Consider the following 18,852-nt stretch of genomic DNA (forward strand, 5'->3'; position numbering starts at 1 on the left):
ATCAATGACCTAGCAACATCCAAACAACTACCTTAGTAGTTTTGCTTAGTATCCACTAAGCAACTATTTAGCACCCACCTGGAAAACCCTGGTAAGCACCACTAAAGGTCACAAGGTCACTGGACTCAACATGCTTGGAGGAGAACACTAACTCCCAGTTCTTTTAAATATTTATTTAATATTTTTACATGTATGTATGCATTAGTTAATCTGTGAGGAGTTTGGTGTGTTCTCCCTGTGTCCACGTGGGTTTCCTCCGGGTGCTCCGGTTTCCTCCCACGGACCAAAAACACACTTTGGTAGGTGGATTGGCCCCCTCCAGGCTGTGGTCCTGCCTTGTGCCCAATGATTCCAGGTAGGCTCTGGACCCACCGCGACCCTGAACTGAACAAGTGGTTACAGACAATGAATGAACGAATTAATGAATGAACAAGGAGTGTTTGTCAGACACAGCTAGTTTGGTGTGTTTTCCTGGTGCCTGCATGGGTTTCCTCTGGGTTCCCCCATTTCCCCCCCCACAGTCCAACAATACAGGTAGGTGGATTTGCCATGTGAAATTTTGAGCGAGTGTGTGGTGCTTTGTGATGAACCTGCACCCTGTCCAGGGTGTGTTATCCGAGTATGCTCCCGATCCATTTAAACCATATCAGGATGAATCTGTTACAGACGATGAATAACTTACTGAATAAAAGATGCCGTATGTTTTAGGTTTATATGTTTTGCTTGTTTTTCAGCGCCTAAAACATTAAAGTGTAAAGACGGTATGAGACAATTCTCATTGTGGGCCTGGTGTTGAACAAACACATATTAGATTCAGTAACAGGAATGATTGGACACCTTTACGTGAGCGGCGTTATCTACTGAATGAAGGCAGAGACGTCGATATTCTGGAAAGACACGGTGAGAGATTCTGAAGAAAAAGCTGCTCTTGTTGCACTTGACTGACCAAGGATGACATCAGCAGATATGCTTCACACTGCAGGTGTAGAAGAGAACAGCTGGGCCCTGAAGAATGATGAAGGTAATGAAAATACTGAATACACTAAATCACCAAATGGTGGTGGACAACTTTACACCCATTGCTGACACGGGCTGAACAATCTCCATAGAAAAGCACAGACCATTTAAACAGCATGCTCTTGAGCAGACACACGTTCAGTGTTAAGAGTCATATTGGAGGGTGGGGGTAGTAATGCCCTTCAGCGCTTGGCTTGAAGCCTTCTCTGGAGAGTAGAGGCTTATACAGATGTGCTATAGTGTACATACAAGACTAAGTTTCAAGAGAAAGTGCAAGAATTTCCAAATAAAACTTAAAATACGGTACACTATATGGTCAAAAGTCTTTGTAAATCTTTTTCTTTTATTCATTTGTTGTGAGTAATCGCTTATGTATGTATGTATGTATCTTTACACTTATATAGCGCCTTTCTAGACACCCAAGGACGCTTTACAACCCACACTGCTCAGAACACTCAATCCACACACACACTGGTGAGAAGCGGCAGCCAAACGCGCACAGCGTACTCTCGACCAGGAACGACCGTCCACCTGGAGGACTGCATCGGGCACTAGGGTTTCACCCAGGACAGAGCGCCAATCCATATCTGGGCTCACACTCATTCACTCACACACCAGGACAGTTATTAGACAGAAGCCAATTCACCTACACTCCATGTTTTTGGACTGTGGGAGGAAACCGGAGCCCCCGGAGGAAACCTACGCAGACACGGGGAGAACATGGAAACTCCACCCAGATGGGACTTGAACCCAAGATCCCAGCGCTGGGAGGCGAACGTGCTAACCACTAGCTTATCCAGTTCAGGGTCACGGTGGGTACTAAGCCTACGTGGAATCACTGGGCACAGTACGGGAGCACACACCAGAGTGGTTGCCAGTCCTTTGCAAGACTCACACACTCACCTATGGACACTTTTGTGTCGCCAATCCACCTACCAACGTGTGTGTTTTTTCTTAGACCATGGGAGGAAACCGGAGCACCCGGAGGAAACCCACACGGACACAGGGAGAACCCACCAAACTCCTCACAGACAGTCACCCGGAGCCGAACTCGAACTCACAAACCCAGGACCCTGGAGCTGTGCAAACGTGACAGGTTTTGCCACCCCTAACTGGTGTAAGAGTATCTTCCAGAAAGATACTGGAGTATTTCTTGGATACTAATGATCTGGCTTTCATACACTACTCACACAACATGAACTCTATTAAAACAACACAATTCATCAACTGAAAGGAAACAAAAATAAAGCATTACAATTAGCAAGATTAGCTTGGAACAAAGTCCTGGGAATGGCTGGAAAAAATCCTTTTATTGGTCTGTTGTTGTAAACAGTGTTCTGTGTTTTGTGAGTGGGCTCTTCAGAGGCTGGTTGAGGGGAATTATTGTCCATATTCTACGTGCGTGGAAGGCTGAATAGAAGCTTTAGTATTAATAATTAAGCTAATTAGCAGTGCTGACTAGGCTAGCCATGGAAATGCTCCACAGAGAGTGTTCTTAAAACCAGGAATAAAAGGCATAAATGTTTAAAGCTGGAGTAACTGATTACGGCAGTTTTTGAGAAAATCCAACTGAATTAGTCACACCCCTCTTTCCATTCAGCCCTCCTTCCAAAGTCACTTTTCTTAAATACAGGAAGGCCATGGCTTGAGAAGTCACACAGAGAGGAACACAACGCCTCAACTTCAAACAGCATCCAGCTACCTCAAATCTCATTCACATTTAAAAACAAAAAAACACCCAACAGCCACATCTATGTTCAATCTGGTTTGCCCTCTGGCTTCATCTTTAGCCTTTTTCATTGGAGGCCTTCTCCCTCCATCCAGCAGAAATGTAGATAAGCCAAGCCATCAAGTCTCTGTTGTCCTGAATGCTTCTTTAGTCAGTTTCATTATGCCAAATGATATTTGTTTGAGCCCTGTGAAGGACTGGCGCCCCCTCCAGGGTGTATTGGTCCAACTGCCATACTATTATGATTAAGCCAAACAGCATCTTGAGCTACCAAATCACCGAGATACAAGGTATTTTTCTGATATTTGCTTGGCATAAATATATGGCACTTGGTAGACACACACATGCTGAATGATTGAGGTCATGACGACAAATGTAGTGTTTGGAGTCCTGCCTATTGTCTCCCACTGTTATAGCATTGTGGTCCTTTTTGAACAGAAAATTAAACCCTAGTCAGCAGTGTGGTGTTATCCACTTCACTAATCAACCGATGGTGGTGATTAGCTGCAGACATAATTTAAAGTGTCTCTTTTGCACAGGTAAAGGACCTTACTTTTTTTTTTTTTCCTCAATGAACAGACCATGGGTTTCCCAGTTGTTGGGATAGGAAGGGGCTTTGAATACCAAATAGTTGGTGGTGGCATTTCATCAGTGAGGCATGAAGGACAGAGCCAGAGCCTTGCACAGATTGCACAGGAGATCCCAGGATTAGTCACACTCGTCCGGGTTTCTCTCCTTCTCACTCTAAGAAAGGTCACAGTAAACAGACTGAAAGAATGCATTGCCTCGTTTCCATACAACTAAACAAGTGTGTCAAAAATAGCGATTTAGCGATGTTAAATAAGTCCTTGCAATCCCTTTGAGACCGTGGAATACTAGTGGAATACCAGAGTGTTGTGCAATGCAGTGCACCAGATAAATCGCTGCTACTCTAGCAACCTACATTTCAAAAGCAGACATTAAGAGAAGCACAGTACCTACCTCAGCATATGATCTCTGGGACTCCACAGCATGCCTGCAGAATTCCATAGCTAGCCATACAGCCCTAAAAACCTCCCAAAATCAAACATAGTAAACGAGGCAACACATGCTTCTATAGCTTTAACCTGCTTCAAACAGGTTGTTAAGTTGTTAAGTTGTTAAGTAAGCTCAAGTTGGCTTGCTTATGTTGTTTAGTCCACATCAAGATAAAGTATGTTAGCATAGTTAAAACCAAGTAAACAAACACTTTTCATTTTGTTTATACAAGGTGTGTTTCTGGTGGCACGGTGGCGCAGCAGGTAGTGTTGCAGTCACACAGCTCCAGGGACCTGGAGGTTGTGGGTTCGATTCCTGCTCCGGGTGACTGTCTGTGAGGAGTGTGGTGTGTTCTCCCTGTGTCTGTGTGGGTTTCCTCTGGGTGCTCCAGTTTCCTCCCACAGTCCAAAAACACACGTTGGTAGGTGGATTGGCGACTCCAAAGTGTCCGTAGGTGTGAGTGAATGTGTGTGTTGCCCTTTGAAGGACTGGCGCCCCCTCCAGGGTGTATTCCCGCCTTGCGCCCAATGATTCCAGGTAGGCTCTGGACCCCCCGCGACCCTGAACTGGATAAGGGTTACAGATAATGAATGAATGAAAGGTGTGTTTCCACGCTATGTTGAAGAGTTTGTAGTTACATTCTTGGAAGCAGTTAATGGCACACACATTTCTGACACACACTCAAATAGGCTCTGTCCTAAAAAGAGCCCTATCCCCTACATAATACGCATCATAAATTTTAAATGAACTAATACACACACACAGTGCACAAAATGTAAAAGGGACTTTAAGCTTTTATCTGACAGACTATGCAAAATTTAAGAGCAGAAACTGCTATTTTATGACTTACACTGTGCACTACACAGTGTAGAAGAGACATTTGAGTTTCAGCCCTTGGAAACAAAAAAATAAAACAAATGGTGGACAGTGTTGCACCTGCAGCTTGGTATGAGATGCGCTGCAATAGTAACATTTCACCATGCCCTGTTAGTAAGAAACTGTGTTGTACATCAATATTCTGTGCACAACCTGCCAAAATCACACTTTTAAAAGTTAGTACATACTGTATAGCATTAATGTGGAGCACAGAATCAGCCGCCATTAGTTCCTCACAGCAATGTTCAATCATCTAGCCTTCCCAGAAGAGAAGCTGGGCAACGCCAATCCTTGAGATTTCAACCCTTGATTTCAGAAGAAATATTAAACTAATTATTTGCTCATAAAATGTACATAGAAAGTATTATTATTGCTGGTCACTCTCAAGCCACGGGGGCCTTGTCCCATTGGAACTCGTCAAGAGATTTTAACCATTTACTTGTATTTCCACAGGTTCAAACAAGTTGAGCCAAATTTGGACGCTGTTGAGTTTTAGTGTCCCGGATCACCCCGGATGACACAGGAGATAGAGACTGCACCTCACTGCTAAAATTGATGCTACAGAAACCACAACAGTCAGTACAAACTGCATCACACTGAATCCCAACAGTAATAACTTGAGCATTTGAGCAAGAAAATATCCAGGATAAAAAAAACCCCACAAAAATAACTGCTCCTTGAAGAAAAAAAAAAATGCTGGCTCTTTTCCAGAACTTGAATTCCTGAGCCACGAAGTTGTAAACAACTTCTCAAACAGCTCTGTGATGCAGGAAAAGACTCTTGGCCAAAATCAAAATCCAAGACACACTGGGAAATGAAAAAAATATTTGATTTATTTCTTCTTGTTTAACTTGGAATAAGAGAGAGTGAGGGAGAGCAATCTAATACTCATTTAGAACATTTGTAGTGTGGACGCTTAGTTGAAGGCCTATATCTTCATCAACATAACTCCCCAGTCAATATTTTCAACAGTTTCACACTCTTGTCTCAGCCATACCACACAAAAATTTCATCCTCATTACACCAGCCACCTGAAAACCTCTCTGCAGGTTTACACCAAACACCTTTATCCAACACTAATCTAAACCTAAACATCTGAAAACCTCATTGCCCCATTGCAACCACCTGAAAATTTCACTGCAATTGCACACCAACTACCTAAATGTCACTGTAAGCCAAACACAACCTAAAGAAAATCTCATTCCGGTCTCAAACCAACCACCTGAATATCTCACTCTGGGCTCAAACCAACCACCATAAAATCATGTTTTTTATCGTGTAGTTTAAAACTAACCACATAACCATTTCATTTCAGTCTCATTCCAACCAACTAGGGCTGGGCAATTAATTGAAAACTATTCGAAATCTACATTTAAAACATATAATCGACACAATCTTGCCTATATCAGTTATAACAGTTTTTTAATTCTGTTATGTCCCCAATGTGTGTTCATGTACTGTCCCTTTAAAACCACTACCACACTGTAGTCAAGTGATTCTGCGCCTTTCTGCAACATGGAAGCAACACGAAGGAGAACCTAAATGCTGAGACTGACCAAGAAGAAAGATCCCAGCTTTAATACTGGAGCATACTGGAGTCACTGAAATATGTGAGTAAAAAAAATACAAAAAACAAAACAATGGTTCATTGATTGTAATAAGGATAAACTGTGAAATTAATCATGATATTGATTTACGTTCTTATCACCCATCACTACAACCAACTGAAGATATAGTTCAAATCTCAGTTCAATTACAGCAAATCTAATATCAATCAATCAATAAATAAATAAATAAATAAAACCTCTGTTGTGTGTTTAAAAAAAAAGCAATCTCACTATTAGGACTTTTATTCATGCACCATAAAGTTGTAACACCTGTTTGGTTTTGGCTAAAAAGCATGATAAATCTGATCCATTTTTGACCAGATCTTTTTCGTGCATCACAACAAGGTTTTAAACATCCTGTCTCTCAAATCTCAGTGGAAACTAAGCATTATTGCCAGTTGCATCATATTGACGGCAGTGGACAGGGAAGTGTCCTGCAGCATACAAATGAGCCAACAGCATACAAAACCCAAGCCTTAAATGGCAGTAGAGAAATGGTAGTAGAGAACTGAAAGTCAAGTTGTTTGCACCATTTGGAGACCAACAGCAGCTTAGTGCTTTTATTACTTCATATTTGAGTCATATTTATGAGCAGAAATGGACTCAGGGATTGAGTTTTGGAAAGCAGCCCTAAAGCAGAAAAGATCTCCAGTGATGCTTGTTGGTCAATGACTATAGTGTTTTGATTCTGTCTGATTTGTTATGATTCTATGGCTTATAAATATTGCCATAAAACTTCAAGAGCACATTCCTGTGGAAAATCCATTGGGTACAGTGGCCGTAAATTGTGAAACCCAGACATCCTGCATTTCCATGTCCATTCCAGCATGGCACTAAGGGCACCGCTGGGAATTCAATTCAAGGGTAATGGACTCTGCGCTCACACTAAAGACAAACAGTGGCAGACTCACTTAGTCCAAGCTAAATGTACAACAAAGGATCATTTTACACTCATGTGTATCGTAATTGCGGCAACCAAAGTTTCACAAGAACATCCCTTCAGCCTTATACTACTTTCCTTAAATGGCTTGTTCCCAATTTGTAATAATTGCAACTTTTACAAACTAGTTAACTCTCCCCCAATAAGACGACGCTACAAAAACCAAGAGGGTGAAGCCTAGGTTGAGCTTCCTTTAAGATGTGATATGTCACACCTTTTTCAACTACTCTAACTGAAAAGCTCAAAAAGCTTTTATGAGCCCTCAGCTAACAGACACTGGCTAGCATTTCCACTACTCAATTCACTGTGAGAACTGTCAAGTACAGACTGACATTCTCTGATGAAGACTTTAATAGACAGACTGTATGAATATGAAGGAACTTCACTGACTGTCTGATAAAAAGTTTGTGGACACCCGTTTTCTCATTTTCTTCTGAAATGAAGGGTATTCATAGGGAGTTTGTTTCCTGTTTACTGCAGTAATAGTCTGTATTCCTCTGGGAATGCTTGCCATTAGATGTTCCACTGCTCCGTAGACCATTGGTGGGGGGCTGTATACCCCCATTAGCTGACACTGCATTGGGCATGGTAATATCTTATGCAATTTGTCAGTGATTTTGTATGGGGATTTAGGGCCTGTATTAGCAAAGCTTGGCCCTTCAAATAAAGGAAAGCTGTCATTATAATGTCTACAAACATTTGAACAGTGTGTGTGTGTGTGTGTATATACACGTGCAATCAGCTGCAATATGGTGGTGTTATCATTCAAGTAGCTACTCAGGTAATACCCCATACAAAAGAAAGCGAAGTAAGATACACAAAGAAAATAAACAGGACAAAAAGACTGCTATGGTTCATCGCAGCAATGTTACAGACACGGAACAACTGCCATGGGAACAATCGCTTTTTTGCTAAAGACAAGCACACGTCATGCTCTACGTGTGCACAACAATGCAGCCAGCCATCCATCATCTTCTGCTCAATGCTAACTGCTAAGCAGGCATCCAAACCCTGTTTGACACTCCAGATTGAGAATAATAGACTTCATTAAGTTCTGCTGTGCGATTGTGGGCTAGGGTTAGCAAACACGGCTAGCTAACCATTCCAACTTTCTCTCATTACTGAACAATAAGGCAGATGGCTTCGGAAATGCCTGGCTTCAACACGTATTAGCCTAATGAAAATCAACCGCTACAATGTTCTTGTAAACAAAAACACGAACGCTTAAAACAGCTAGGCTAGCACTAATGTGGGAGCTGTTCAGGAGCCCAAGACTGAAAACATGAGTTATAATGAACAAGGTGCACTGGAAGATTTAAGGAACTAGAGCATAATCATTAAACACAAGTCAGGATGATTTTAGCAACTGTTGCTAAGCTATGTAGTCAAGTGTATGACTTAGCTTTCTGAGGAGAAACTACTTTTGCATTTTAAAAACATGAACATTTTGTGCTTGTGGCCACATTTGACTGGGTAAATGCTATGAATAATTGCCGGTTATTCATATGAAAGGGAATTCCACCTACTTTAAATGTTTCAGATATAAATAACGAGAAATGCTCCATTCAAGGGTCACAAAGAGTTATAACTTTCACAACTCTGGGAAACAGACATACAACAGTTCTCTCAAAGAAACGATTAGTTACAGAAACTTCTAACTGACTTCTAGAAGTTGTGAGAATGTTTTTAAAGACTTGGTGTTTAAAGACAAATCATTTCCTTACTTTCAGAATATTTGGGACACTTTCCAAAAAGGCAATAACGTTTTTAATCTGTAATTTGTTGATTCATTTGGACCTTTGTATAACAGGCAAAGATGTTCAGTGTTCCCAATGTCAAACTAATATAATTTGTTAAATATAAACAAATTTAGAAATTGATGCTTGCAACACACTAAATAAAACTAGGGCAGAGACATGTCTACCATGGGATCACATCTACTTTTTTTTTTATTATACTTTTTACTGTTTGGAAAGTGAAGATTTTTGCCTATTCTTTCTGTATAGAAGACTTTTTTCCCCTAAAAAATATAAAATAAAATAAGCTGAAACCAAACACGTGTCCACTCTCTTTCAGTCCATCTCAGACGACTTTGGGCCCAGACAAACCCACTCGTGTTTCTGCACAAAATTAATACATGGTTTCTAATTGGCATAATACAGATTTAGGTTTCAGTTCTTGATGCAGCAATGGACTGTTTTAAGGGATAATGATTTTCCAAAGTACTCCCAAGCCCCATGTGCCTATGTCCATCACTGTAGCATGACTGTTTCTCAAACATTGCCACCTGAGGCCTTGACAGTCATACACATTCAGTAACTGTTTCTGCACTTGGCCTTTACCCACTGACTTTTCACCCAGCTCTCTGAAACTTTCATGATATGATGAACTGTAAATGGTGATAATCATACATCCTTTGCGATCTTGCACTGAGATACATTGTCTCTAAGCTGTCTGACTATTCTCTCACAATGTTTGGCACAAAATGGAGATACACCTTTATTCATCTTTGCGAAGACTAACCCTTTCACGGATGCCCCATTTATACTTGGTCTTCATGACCTCACCTATTATCAGTTAAACTGCTAACTGTGGAAGCTTCCAGAACATTGTTACTTGTAGAACCTTTTCAGTCTTATTTTGCCTCTGTCACAACATTTTCTAATGGTGTTGCAGATGTCATGTTATTTTGTTGTTTTCCTATTTAAAAATACATTTTGTTTTGACAGTGAAAACACTGAAAATGTCTTCTTTGCACTTTTATCAGTTTGTAAAATGTTCTGGCCCTAGTTTTCAAATTACTCAGGTCAAGGCTGGAGAAATTACAGCCTAGAAAACACTCAAGCTAAGTACAAAATTTACAAAATAATTAAGTAAACTAACAACGTATTTTCCACTCTGGTTGGACTACAATTTCAGTCTCAGGTGAATCAGAAACTTCTAGAAAATTTGTCATTCACTCATGTTCAAACATGCATTGTTTTCATTGTGTGTTTTTGATGACCTTAATATGTGAATAATATGTTTGCAGAAATATTTGAATGCTAATCCTACTGCACATGCAGTTGAAATAAGTGTTCTTATACTCCAGTGGTGCACTACATGCCAGGTAACTATTCAGCATATTTCTCAGACTACATTATACTTTAACGGGACTCAGTCTGGCCTCTAGTTCAAGACGGTTTAGGCTTTAATGGCTACATCTGAGACATGAGTGAGTTCTTTTGGTTTCTTTTTTTTTTCATTCTTTTTTTCTTTGGCACTCCCCAGTGCCTGTTGTATCTGGCCCTCAGCCCAGAGATTAATACGCATTTCCAATCCAACTATTAAAATGCCTTTTCATATTCAGACTTCAGAGAGGTAATTAAGGGCTGCTTCGTCTTATAAACTGCTCTTCTATGACCTTGTCTTCCTCTCTCACGCTGTCAGGGCTTGATGCACTGAGCTTCAACGCAGAAATCACTCTCTACAGTATGTAAAATGCAAAATGGGCTTCTCTAACTCAGGCATATGCGCTGAAGATTTGCATAAAACATGGAATGAGCAACTCTGTGTACAAAAAACACATTTGAACACTTCCTTTTAACATGGTCAGCTGACACAGGAAGATGATATTTCAAGTAGACTGAACAGACGTTCATGTGGCCCTCAGTGTCCCCCTATCTGAGCATTTCTGAACTGTTTTTACTGCAAAAACTTAGTCTTGAAATTATATTACATTTAGATATTATTTAATTTCAGATATTGTCATGAACCTGTTTGTTTATGAAGTCAAATGATCACACTGTAATTGGTAGTTAAGTTGGGTTGTTTCAAGTATGGGTCTTAAAAAGAGCACAGTTATCTGCCAGTACAGTGACATCATTTCCGTTCATAATTATTACATAACAGCAATTAAAACTTACAAAAAAACAAACAGGACATTATGAAAAACAATCACTTATTCAGTGCATGTCAGTACATTAAATTGGGGATCTGAATTTCCTACCACTTTTCGCAGAGTACAGAGGCTTTAGAGTAGGCCCACCCCTCATCTGACTCTCTCCAATCACAGCACTAAACACACATGTATATGAGAGAGCGAAGAAGAGGTTAAAAGCAAAAAACACAATGATGAGGGAGAAATAAGAGAAGTGATTAATTATGGAGAAAACAACAACACAGAAGAAAGAGAATAATGTGAATATGACTAAAAACCAGAGTTCTGCTCCTTGCTCTTCACCCCTGGGCTCTCGCACTGAACTGAGCTGTGGCTCTTTGTCGTTTAAAGGACCACGTACTGAAATCCGTTGTTCTGTACAGAGATGATTAGACAGGGGGAGAATGCTGCTGTGGTGTTTGATCCTGGTGATATTTTGACTAAAGTGCATGTCACAAATATTTAATTAAGACCCCAGAAAATGTGTGTTAACTTGTGGAAATGGGGTAAAAATCAAAGTCCTGTAAGGAAATCTTATAATAATCTAATAACAATAACAAAATGAGTAGTGTTGGATATATGCCCTTGTTTCAAGGTAATGTCACTTGCCCAAACAGACTTTTTGCAGTTTTCTGTAATGTTTTTTGAAAGTTTCTGAAATGTTGGAAATACAAAGCCTGCTCTACCCCACTTCACTTCCCTCAAAACCTTGTATTGTAATGCACTAGAAGTTGTGATCACATGGTTCCTTTTGCTGCAGAGATTTTATTACAATGAAATTTGCCCCTCTAAGGTTTCATTATGTAACCCGAGATTGCCTCTATTTCAACAAGCGCCTTTGCACAGTATGTGCTGGGAAAGTAATGTTCTTCCAAAATAAAAAAAAACCCAAAACAAAAAAAACATAATCCCTCTCTCGCTTTCTCTCTGCTTGAGTGGTTTCATAATTCAACAGGTGTAGCTTTCTGTGGCCTTGACAAGCCAAAAAGAGAGAAGGTTCAATAAGGTTTTTCAAGCTCTTCAGGCTTTGGTAGTAAAGGAGAAACCATTAGTGCCAAGACACCATCTATTTCGCTTCACTAAACAGCTTCATTGCGAAACCTAAAAGACTAAAGGAACCAGATACTCCTTCAGGACTATGACCGTAAATTGCCCCTGAGGTCCAGTCCCCTTCTTTCTGCTTGCGAGGTTTTCTAAGGCCAACATTAAAACCATTAAAATGAGGTTCTGTCTAGGAAATAACCAAAAAGGCTATAAGCATTAGCTGTTAAGCTAATGGAGTTTTCATCATGTTCGGAAATGGAGGCTCCAATTTCTTTTTTTTTTTTCCTTAATCACATTTTATATTCTTTGAAAAGAGCAGAAATAACTACTGTATGTATTCAACTACAAAATGGTCAATAACTACAGCAGAAAGCTAATCCAAAAATTTAAAAAAATATATAAACAACTCATATAGAGTGTCTGGATGTTCAATTTTACAGATACTTACAAATTGTTTACAGTGATATTGATATGAGGGTCGGTTTGTGTGTAAGACAAATACCAACAGGTAAATTGTCCTATCTATAAATAATATGTGGGAGCACAGCTGTAAGGATTTGACCGAATACCTCCATAAGAACATTGGTGAGGTCAGGTAACGGGTGGCACAGGGGCTCAGTGGTTAGCACGTTCGATATTGGGTTCAAGCCCCATCTGGGTGGAGTTTCCATGTTCTCCCCGTGTCTGCATGGGTTTCCTCCGGGGTCTCCGGTTTGCTCCCACTGTCAAAAAACATGTGTATGAGTGTGTATGTGAATGAGTGACTGTTCGTGTGAGTGAATGTGTATGTGCCCAGATATGGATTGGCGCTCTATCCTGAGTGAAACCCTAGTGCCTGATGCAGTCACCAGTGTGAACGTGTGTGTTGAATGTTGAGTGTTGATTGTAAAGCGTCCTTGGATTTCTAGAAAGGCGCTATATCAGTTTAATGTTAAATAAACAAATTCATCATCTACAAAAAAGTGTGTCATAACTTTTAAACATATATTGTACTTTAGGGGTTGAATTTTTGGTTCCATAGGTTTTTTCTCCAAAGGAGATTCAGGGCATGAGAAGTAGACAGCACCAAACTAGCCTTTAGCATCATTGCTAAGCTGGATTGCTAACGGAAACTAGTCTAGAGAAACAATAATTGAAAACTCCATGAATAACCTCAATAAAACAAAAAAGGTTGCACTAAAAGTAAAACTTATAAAACAAGGGCACACAATCTCCGTAAATAAAACGTCAGGGCGGTCAATATTCTGGCTAATAAAATAATAGCACCTCCTTATCGTGAGGACGTTTCGCAGATGATGGCAGCTATCGACAGGACGACCTGTTTCAGAACTGAATTAAACAGATCAAAAGTGTTTCTTTACATGGCTGAATACCACTCAGCTGATCAATTCCCATCTGCTAAGGGATACCCAGCAAGCCCCGATAACCATTATAAAGGACTGTCCAAAGTGAATTTGGATAAGAGGGCGTATCGATCTCCCTATCACACAGCTAATCTGATTTAGACGCTCAAGATAGCATTCGGCTATGCTGCGTCCAGGGCATTATGGATAAGCAATTACTCTTCTTGTGTCAGGACAATCTCTTCTCAAGCAATGATGATGAAGATCAACTGTTCTATTTCTTAAAAGCGCTTAATGATAATAATCCTCTTTTGCTATTGCTACGTCACTGCCAAGCTAGGTACTGTTTCAGTCCTGTATTAATGGCTCCCAAACTCCCAAAGAATGCAAAATACTGCAAGTCTTTCAGCAATACGTCTTTACAGTGAACATTTGCGGTTTGGAATTATTGTATTAATTTGTATTTAAAAAAAAAAATCAAAGGAATCATGTACGGGATAATTAATTATTTTCATGTTGCTCTGCAAAGAAACGTTCCAGAATTTACCTGGAGGAGCTGTATGTGTGAACACAACCATACGCAACATACATCCCGGACCTTACCCAGACTCTCTAGAAATTCTCCAGAGTTCATGTGTGAAAGCAGCATTATGTTCTGCATGGTGGGTCATTTACATTGCGGCAACTACTTAAAATAGGTTTAGTACAGAATCTCTGACACATCCAGGTATGACTGCTCATAGTGTGAAGAAGAATCATTAGAGGAATGGATTACTTGCTGTTTTAAATATTTTCTGAATATGAAAGCATAAAACGATTTATTAAAAAATGAGTAGCTACTTAGCTTACAGGTTTCCCTATAGGGTGAGCAAGGCGGGTGCTCATTTTGTTTTATTCATTGCTACCAAGTAAACTTTTCTCACCTTTGTCTGAAGATCAACACCCATATAAAAGCCTCAAATCCTCATTTGGTCCAATAGCAGTGAGCCTCAGATTGAGCACAACATGCCTGAAATAAACAAGAAACAGCAACATGAGAAAAATGAAGTGGGCTTAATCTTGGTTAGCACTTGCCATTAGCTCAGTTCATCTGAGACATGCCAAGTACTTCTAGTCATGAGCTGGTATTAATGAAGTAAAGCCTGGTTATTATTAATATAAGTACACAAAAACAAACAACACAAATGCCTATATTAAATATACAACTAAACAAACCTTTATTGGTTAGCATTAGTTTCCATTTTCTTTAGCTTGCTAATTTACAAGGAACTAACTAAACTACATATTGTTAATAATAATGTTGTAGCCTTTGCCAAATACTTACTTTCAATGGGTGTATAACACAAATAGTTAACAAGGGCTACAGCTTGCAAGCTAGGGCTTTCCAGTAAAGTGTCTGGAGTGTATATCAATATTTAAAAATCACAAACAGACCCTAGAGCAGTTATAGAACTAGGACTATACTGTACGCCGACAGAAGCTGATAGCTAGAAGCTAAGGCAAGATTAATGTCCTTACATTGCTGGGTTTAATTTAGTCTGTATTACATCTGTGGAGACACTTCAGAGCTAAGGCCTCTTATGAAACGAGGAGCAGGTGATAAATGAGCAGAAAAATGAAGTGGCCGTACCTCCCTTTACTCCCTATTTATAAACACTTCTGAAGCAGTGCTATAACTGAGACACAGGAGGCTCCATGCTAATCCCACAAAAGCCTACTGTATGAACTGCATATGAACTGTAATACAAACCTAGCATAACTTCAGGAAATGCCAGATGAATCATGCAGCTGCTCCAGCGATAATACCGTTAGTAACACCACTGCCCTCAAAGCAGCATAATGGGGTTTGATGCTCCCCCAATTTCAGACACCCATATAGTTCACCACCACATTTCTCGTCTAGTCTGTCTGCCTCACTCCCGACAGGTTGCATAAAAAGGCTTGCTGTTGTGCAAAGCAGAGATGGAATTGTTATGTTAATTTAAGTAGCTAACTACCTAGCTTGTTTAATACACTTGTCATTGTATTTATTTATGGCACATCATCCAGGGTGTGTTCCTTCCCACACGCCGAGTGATTCCGGGTAGACTCCGGACCCACCGCGACCCTGGATAAGCACTTACAGAATGAATGAATGAATTTCACAGAATGTAAGTTGACTCCCCCCATTGCAATCTTGTTAAAAGCTTCTTCTAAATGCCATGAATGTATATCAGTTCTATATCTCCTAACCCACCAGAGGTGCTTAGAACAATACTCATTACATACATATTACTATATATCAACAATAAAGAAACAGATGCCAGTCAAACCTAAAACACATGAGAGTAAACAAATTGCTAGTGAAAGCAATAGTCTGTTACTAGCTTCCTAAAGTATGTGAAGCTCCATGATATCTTTTAACACTGTTGCTAACCAAACATCATTGGAGCTGAATACTCTACTGGAGTTGAAGTGCCTAATTCATTATATTGTCCAGCATTGTACTGGAGTGATGGGGGAGTGGGTGAGCCATAGCTGAGGCATCATTGGGGATCAGTTTCCAGTCTCCAGATTAAAGAGCCAATGCTTAGATGGCTGTGCAACTTGGGAATCCAGGCGATACATTTCTGAACAGAAGCCAAAATAAGACTGTTTTGTCTGTTAATGGTTAGTTTAATTCAGTTTGTTTTACGTTCTTTCCTCCATTTTGTTGCTGGTGTGTGATAACGAGGCTTTAAAAAACCATTCTAACAGTTTTTTTGGGGTTGTTTGTTAATGTATATATTTTTTTCTTAATTGAGTTGCACAAATATTCTTGTTGAAATAATAGCCTTAAAAAAGGTGCTCATGTAACTGGCCCAGAAAACATCTGAACTACTGCACTGACAATAAAACAGGCAAACGTCAGCCAAGTTTAGTGTGTTATTATGTGACCTGCTGGCAGCAGACTCCCTCTCGTAACCTCTGCAGTAACTCATTCAGTAATGGAGCTGCTACTCCACTAAGCTACTGGAATGCTACTGCACGCTGGAGTGCAAGCAGAGTCATAAAACGCATTTAAAAATCCTTAAAATAACATACGGCATACAGCAAACAAACACAGCATAGACTGAGCTCAGTGGTATAGACAGTGTAGGGATTTACTGAAAATGGCATCATGTGTTTTAAACAGTAAAAACACTAAGGAAAAATGAACATAAATATAAAGTAAATACAAGTTACTTCTTTCCGTTGTTTAAAAAATAAAAAATAAAAAAGCGCACCCACACACACACACACACACTCAACTGGAGTCATATATTTAGTTGAAAATAGCACCAAAGCCTGTAACTATAAGCAATATTTAAAATCCATTTTTTCATTTTTACTTCTGAGCGCACTAATCCCATTTTAATATCAATTTTAAGGTTTCCAGTTTAATCAGTTTCTTGTGGGCTTCCCAAGTCAGAAAACATTGGAAAAAACGACCCATTATTACAATACAGGAGGAATAACCTGGTCCTCTGGATATCTCAAATGAATTGAAAAAACAAGAGATTCAGTGCAGCTTCTGACTGCACACCCTAGGATGTAGTGAGTTGTGTGGTTCTTTTAAAGAAACATTTAAAGGAATAGGTGCTGAAACAGGTCGCTCTGTTAAGCAGGGAGAATAGTGCTATGGTGCTTGATGTTTGTAGTATTTTGACCAAAGGCTTTCACTGACAATTCATTAAAACCACAGGGAACTGTGTTAATAATTCAGAAATTCATTCATTCATTGTCTGTAAGCGCTTATCCAGTTCAGGGTCGCGGTGGGTCCAGAGCCTACCTGGAATCACTGGGTGCAAGGCGTGAATTCACCCTGGAGCAGAGCTAATTCAGAAATTGTAAGAGATAAAGAGAATATGGAACTTGAGCTACGCTCTGTCGGTGAGTTCAGTGTGTACTCCCTGTGTCTGTGTGGGTTTCCTCCCATGTCCAAACATCACACATCGGTAAATTGGAGGATTAGCTACTGCACAGTATCCCTAGGTGTGATTGTGTAAGTGAATGTGAGTGTGTCACCCTGCCAAGGACTGGCACCCCGTCCAAGGTGTGTTCCCACCTTACGCTCAATGATTCCAGGTAGGACACACGTGACCTGAATGAATGAATGAATGAATGAATGAATGAATATGGAACTCCTAATAGCCATGAAAGACCTGGTAGAGCACAAAGTGTCCCCGGGACTAAAAGATTTCCCCTATGAGAGAGATGAGGGGAGGAATTTTTTTTTTTAATCCATCAGCCTCAACCCTGGGGGACGAAAACACCTTTTAGACGAGTTGAAAAATATCCCAGCAGACAATTTTGGACAATTTTGTATGTGTCCCTTTTGTTTCCCTGGGAGTTATTTTAGTCCTGAAAATAGAGGTAAATGCTCACTCACACAAACACCCTCTATCTCTCTCTCTCTCTACTGGGACTGACATGTGGGCCATTAAACTTTAACACCTCATATCATCCTCTGGAGAATAAGAGAGAGAGAAGAAATAAATGCTTTTTGTTGGTTTTTTTTTGCAGTGCTGTATCAAATCGTTTAAGTCGCCCTTTTCAGTGATGTCAAACCAAACAGTAATGAATGTCTAACACAGACAGAAATAAAAAAAAATTGTGTTTGCTGAAAGAAAAAAAAAAAAAGAAAACTTTGCTTGTTTAAAACAATGATGACATTTAAGGCTCTGGAGGGAGCAGTGAAGGCTAACGGTTAGCTTTAGTGTCCTAGCCAGGGAGCTAATGGATTTTCCAGTCTAAAGGATGCACACGGCGATTTGGGGCACAGTCCATGTGTTATAATAACTTCAAGGTTTTACATATTCTGTTTTACATTGAATTGATTTTCACAGCTTTTGCATAATCTTTGACAACAGGGACATCAGTCAGTTGTTAGCATTAGCGCTACAGGCTGAAGGGACTAGCTCTGTATTTCCTTCTGCAACAAAAGCCATAGACTATTTCAACCGAATGCAGAGAAATGAGAAATTCAGCCCTTAGTTTCCTGCGGTTTTGGTGCAGAAAGCAGTCATTTAGGTCTTTTAAAATGGTGGGTGAGTGGGTTTAGCGAGCCAAAAGTGTCATTGGTGGAAGCAGAATCATATTCAGTAGCAATAATTCAGTACCCAACAAAGTTATAGAAATACGGTGAAAAATCTAAGGTACAATCATCATTATAGCTACTGTTTTTATTTATGCTTTTCTTTTGTCCTCCTATTGCCCATAGGTAAGAGTATCTCACACCAGGTTGGTTTATTATGGCACTTAATAATATACTTAATTAATAACTTAATTATTCGCAATATGTGTCACAATACTTTGGCAAAATGGCACAATCCTCTAATAGTGGTACACTTAAATTAAAA

At 39.8% G+C, this 18,852-nt stretch overlaps 1 protein-coding gene across 9 annotated transcripts in view; it reads right to left on the reverse strand.

The window, feature by feature from the left end:
- LOC136676432 (splicing regulator ARVCF-like) overlaps positions 1–18,852 on the reverse strand; it is a 292,709-nt gene that overhangs the window by 225,728 nt on the left and 48,129 nt on the right. For all 9 annotated transcript variants that reach the window (XM_066653451.1, XM_066653446.1, XM_066653445.1 and 6 more), the window contains one exon: positions 14,416–14,501. The gene's annotated coding sequence lies outside the window, so the exon portion shown is untranslated. The remainder of the gene's footprint in view (positions 1–14,415; positions 14,502–18,852) is intronic.

The sequence above is a fragment of the Hoplias malabaricus genome, chromosome X2, assembly GCF_029633855.1.
Source record: "Hoplias malabaricus isolate fHopMal1 chromosome X2, fHopMal1.hap1, whole genome shotgun sequence".
Lineage (NCBI taxonomy): Eukaryota > Metazoa > Chordata > Actinopteri > Characiformes > Erythrinidae > Hoplias > Hoplias malabaricus.